Source organism: Crocodylus porosus, unplaced genomic scaffold (assembly GCF_001723895.1).
Source record: "Crocodylus porosus isolate Cpor-Errol unplaced genomic scaffold, CroPor_comp1, whole genome shotgun sequence".
Classification (NCBI taxonomy): Eukaryota; Metazoa; Chordata; order Crocodylia; family Crocodylidae; genus Crocodylus; species Crocodylus porosus.
In genome coordinates, this window is record NW_017728886.1 from 117,564,632 (window position 1) to 117,570,413 (window position 5,782).

Consider the following 5,782-nt stretch of genomic DNA (forward strand, 5'->3'; position numbering starts at 1 on the left):
GAGGGAATTGGCAGAGGTCATAGCTGGGCCCCCGACATAGCTATATGAGCACTCATGGTACTCTGAACAGGTCCCAGAGGACTGGAAATGGGGCCAATGTGGTCCGCATTTACAAGAAGGGAAGAAAGGAGGATCCTTAGGGTAACTATAGGCCAGTATGTCTCACCTCAGTCCTTGGGAAGACCTTTGAGAAAAGGAGCACATCTGCAGTGGGCCCAGAATGGAAGGTAATGCTCAGGGGCAAACAAAACAGGTGAACTGTGGGCAGATCCTGCCTGACTAAACTTAATTACTTTTATGACCAGATCACAAAGTCTTTGGATGTGGGCACTGTGGCAGGAAACCACCTTTGTTTCTCCCCCAAAATCTCTGCCCTGTGACAATTTGATTAGGATGGGCCCAGCAGAGAAGACACACCTTTACCCTCTCTCTTTAGGTAACCTGAGCTGGCTGCATTCCTGAGGGAGAGGGGAAACCTGCTCCCTCTGCCTACGTGACTGGTATCAGCTACCTGGGTGAGGGGCATCTACCTGGTGGGCTAGAGTCTGGCCAGCAACTAGTCATGTATTTCAAATTGGCTGGCCAACAGCCAACAGGTGCTGGCCTCCGTTGGACCAGGTGAATGAGGTCACAGGGGCTATATAAGTTAAGACTGCCCATGAAGAGAGGGCAGCAGCCATGTGGGGGACTCAGACTTAGAGAAGAGCTTTACCAGCTGAAACTGGCTCTCTCCCTCATAATTCATGATCTAGGAACAGCCTGTCTCCAGAGGGAATCTCCAACAGCCTCTGGATGATGCTTGTGAGTAAGTTACTCAAGATCTGGTTAGATATATAGTTGACAGTAACTCAGATGCATGATCAAAAGGCTACCTCAGCCAGACTGTTTTGCTCTATGGGATTCCTATGATATTGCTCTATGTTGTATCCTATTTTCACCCTACCCCCTGTAATAAATAAAGTTCTCCTTTGTGACCGGTATAGGAGACTTATTGAGGGGTGGGTCTAAATTATGCCTAAGAGGCCCCTTAGGGGTGCGGACTAAGGGAGACTTTCCTTTTTGGCCCCTGACTTGGGGAAGCACCCCAAGTGCCTGTACTGGGTCCAGTACCTGTAGGACTATTAGGCCTGTGTTTCCCTGAGACACAGGGCCGAGAGAGTCCCTTCTAGGGGAGGTGGCAGCTTATGTTACCCCCAGGCTAGTGAGTGTGCTCCAGGAAGGGGGTCAGCTGGACATGAGGCACCCCTAGGGTGGCACTCAGAGCCTGGAAGGTAGTCAGGTGCAGTGAGGTGGGTGGCTCAATGCAGGAACACCCCCTACTGGCCCGCCACAGGCACCAAGGTGGATGTTGTCTACCTGGACTTTAAACAGGCCTTCAACATTGTTTTTCACCCCATAGTCATAAAAAAACTAGGTGACTGCAGCATTGATGCCTACACAGTCAAATGGGTGGCAAATTGACTCGATGGTTGCACCCAGAGAGTGGTGGTGGACAGGTCGTTTTTGACCTGTAGGGATGTGGACAGTAGAGTTCCCCCAGGCTCAGTCCTCAGGTCATCTTTATCGGTGACTTGGAGGTGAGCATGGAAAGCATGCTGTCCAAATTCACTGATGACATCAAGTTGTGGGGAGAAGTGGGTATCCAACTAGATCTAGACAGGCTACAGAGGTGGGCAAATAAGAATAGAATGGAATTCAACACAGACAAGTGCAAGGTACTGCATCTAGGGAGAAGGAACCTGCAACATACCTATAGGCTGGGGAACACCTTTCTCAACAACACAATGGCTGAAAGGGATCTTGGAGTCATTGTTGACTCCAGGATGGACATAAGCCACCAATATGAGGAAGCGGTTAGTAAGGCTCTGTTTCCCCAGCCACAAATTTATTGAAAGTAGGTTCAGGTTTGATATCAAGAGGTATTACTTTATGGTTAGGGCTGCCAGGCTCTGGAATGGGCTCCCAAGGGAGGTGGTGCTCTCCCCTACCTTGGGAGTCTTCAAAAGGAGGTTGGATACATACCTGGTTGGGGTATTATGCACTCCCAGCACTCGTTCCTGCCCAGGGCAGGGGGTCAGATTTGATGATCTGTTCAGAACCCTATGAAACTAACGTGAAACACGCCTCAATTTGGTTGCGGTTTTTTACCTTTTTTTTTTTTCAGATTTGATTTAAACTAAGGATTCACATCCCTAGGTCTTCCATCAGGTTTCTCTTTGTTCCATAACTTTGGACAAACCCAAATTGCAGCAGCAAATTAATGCTTTTTGTTGCAATGTTTATCTGGTGGAACTCTCGAAAAGCATCTCTCCCAAAAATGAGGGAGAAATAACTACGGCTGCAGATTGCTTCCACATTTTAATCTACATAAGTGTTAGGCAGAAGAACTGTTTGATTTAAAATACCAGTGCTAACAAAAGTGCAGAAAGGGGGAAACTATCGTGAGCAAAAATTATTTGGTCCACATCACTCATTTCTGCTTCAACGGTCAGCACATGCATGGACAGTAGAATACCAAAGTTCAGACCTGCAATTATGAAAGAGCAAATTTCACTCTACATGATAACATTGAAGGAAATTACCTTTCTGACTTCAAATCAATTAATGCCTTCCTTTTCACGGGAGCTTTTCATCCACAACACTTACTGGAATCATTGGAAGCATCAGGTGCTTGGTACTTTTTAATAACTGGGATACAAGAGCACTGGGATTGTGATGCACTCTGGGCCAAATGAATGGAAAGCCCTATTCTATAAAATTAAGGACTATAACAGCACCCGACTTCTGGAGACTGCAGTGCCCTGTGGTGATCCCAAAAATTCTGTCTCTGACACCAGCTCCCACCAGGGTACCACCCTATCCTCATCTGCCACACTTTGACGGAAAACAAATATAAGTTTGGGAGGCTGCCCTCTGAATACCAGTGTGGACCTTTTATGCCTCACCACACCCTGTTCACCATCATGCTGCTTCACTCTGGCCTGATACTTTTAACTGAAATCCAAAGCAGAGCATTTCTGCACTTAATTGACTCCCATTAACCTGCTCACACAAAGCTCTGGGGCCTTTGATAGCCTTCCTTAGTTAGGGATCTCTTTCACTCTGGCCACTGGGCCTCAGTTTCCACTAACTCACTTAAAGGTCCAAGTTCCTTCCTCAGACTCCCACAGCAACTTATTGCCAAGCTGTAGCCAGCCCAGAATGCTGATCCAAAGAGGTGGTGGTACCATAGCTGATTCCCATTTTTAGACTGGACAGCACTGCAGGAGCCTCTGGGCATGTCTACACATACACTTAATGTGCAGTAGCCTATTTTAATGCACAGTAGCCTATTGCACTACATATTAGCATAATTGCACAGTTTTTACATGACATTTTAATGTGCAGTGTCACTTAAAAACTATGCGCATTTGTTACTGCTCATTAAGGCAGCCTAATGCACATTTGTTTAGTACTTTACATTGGAGGTACTAAATGTAATGTTCATTAGGAAAAGATGCACCCTCTGGGGATTTCTTTTAAAGTCCCCAAAGTAAGTGAGAATCCCCCATCCCTTCCCCTAACCTTCTCCTCTTCCTCTTCCTGCTGCCACTGCTGCTTTCTCTGCTGTCCTGAGGGTCAGGAAAGCTTCTGAGTGACTTCTGCCCACTCCAGCTAGGATGCAAAGGGGGCTGGGTTCAGCTGAGACAGAGCAGTTTGCTGCTGCCACATTCCACTTTGCCAAATCCTGGATCCACCACAAGATAGGCATTTTGGTGCCCAGTGCATCTCATGTGCCAAGTGTATTACATATCATTACCGTATCTATTTGAATATAAGATGACCCTGAATATGGAAAATTTATACATTTGTTATAATTTTCCAGGCATAGAATGTAATTGTTGGGTGTTTGCCCTGAATATATCCCCTTTCTGCCACAGAAGGAAAAATAAATCTATGGGTCCGGTTAGCCCCCTTGCCATTGCTTCCCCCCAACTTCTTCTCCTGTTCCTTACTGACAGATAGTGGTGTAAGAAGCTTCAGTAGATGATTCGATTTGGAGGAGATTCAGCCTGCTTCAAAGACTGAATCTCTGAATCCAAATCAAAGCAGGAGACCAATTAAAAATTCTGAATCAATCTGAAGCATCCAAATCAATACTGAAAAAGCTTCGGAAAAGATTCAGCCACTTCAGAGATTTGGCCATAGATTAAACAGGCAGCTGATACAGCTGCCTGCAACTGGTAAGTCTGCTGGGGGTGGAAGGCGCAGGAGGGGCAGATCAAGGCCCCCATCGTGAGGGAGAGAGTGGGGGCTGAGACTGGGGCAGGGGCTGCGCAGCCAGGGATGAGGTGTGGGACTGAGCTCCACATGGGGCAGGGGCAACTCCCACCGCTATGCACACCCCCAGGAGGGCATGGGTGGGTGGGGCACCTGCCCCCAAATCTGCAAACAGCGCAGTGCAGGCTGCAGCTATGGGCTGGGGCTGAGGCAGCACCAGGCTCTTCCTGGCAGGGGCTGGGCCAGGCTGCACTCAGGGCAGGTGGCAGCGGCATTGTGAGGCTATGGCGAACTCTGATTTTGAGTGCACACTTAGCAGATTTGCAGGTGCCACCAAGCACGGTGGAACTGCAGACGTTCCAGAGGGCTAAGATCCTGAATGACCTGGTTGGATAGACTGGAGAAGTGGTCCACGATTAATCAGATGAGATTCAACCAGGGCAAGTGCAGAGCCCTGCATTTGGGACAGGATAGCCACATGCACAAATACAGACTAGGGAATGTCTGGCTACGCTGCAGTGTTTATAAAAGGACCTGCGGTTACAAATGAACCGTGAGCTGAATACAAGCCAACAGTGTGCCCTTATTGCAAAAAAACCAACACCATCCTTGACTGTGATAACAGTAGTGTCACTTGCAAATCAAGGGAAGTGATTCTTCCATTTTATTTGGTACTAGTAAGGCCTCACCTGGAGCAGTGTGTCTAGTGCTGGGCCCCACACTTCAAGAAGGATGTGGACAGATTGGAGAACTTCTGATGGAGAGCAGCAAAAATGATTAGAGGTCTGGAAAGCAAGATTTCAGAGGAAAGACTGAAAGAACTGGGGTTTATCATTCTGGAGAAGAGAAGGGTAGGGAGGAGGATTTGATACCAGCCTTTGAGTATCTGAAGGGCCATTATAGAGAGGATGGAGATGGGTCTGTCTCTGTGGTTACAGGGGACAGGACTAAGAGCCATGGACTCAAGCAGCAGCAGAGAAAGGTTTGGCTGCAGTGAGGAGGAACTGTCTGGCCCTGAGGGTGGCTGAGCACTGGAGCAGGCTGCCTAGAGAAATTATGCAATCTCCATCCCTGGAAAATTTTCCAGGGTGGATTAGATACATACACGGCTAGGATGGTTTTGATCCTTCCTTGAGCAGCGGGCTGGACTGGACAACCTTGTGAGGTCCCTTCCACGCTTTCTTTCCTATGGTGCTATGAAAGAAAACCAAGCCCTTCTGCCCTGGCTGAGGCACAAAGAAGGGAGACCCTTGGCTCTGAACCCAGCACGACAGCCTTGCCCCTCTTCGTAGCAAGCTGTTCTCTCCTCTCTTGCCTACTCTTCTGGGAGCTTTCTAAAGCTCCTAGCAAGGACACTTCCTGCCTATCCAAATGCCCCACAGCTAGCCAATGTCAACGGGGCCAACGGTTCCCTCCTAAAGGGACAGACCACCCTGTCACATAACACTATTGCCTATTTATGTACATAAAGGAAAACTGTCTGATCCTCAGCTGTTGTACTGTCTGCCTACTTATTATACCA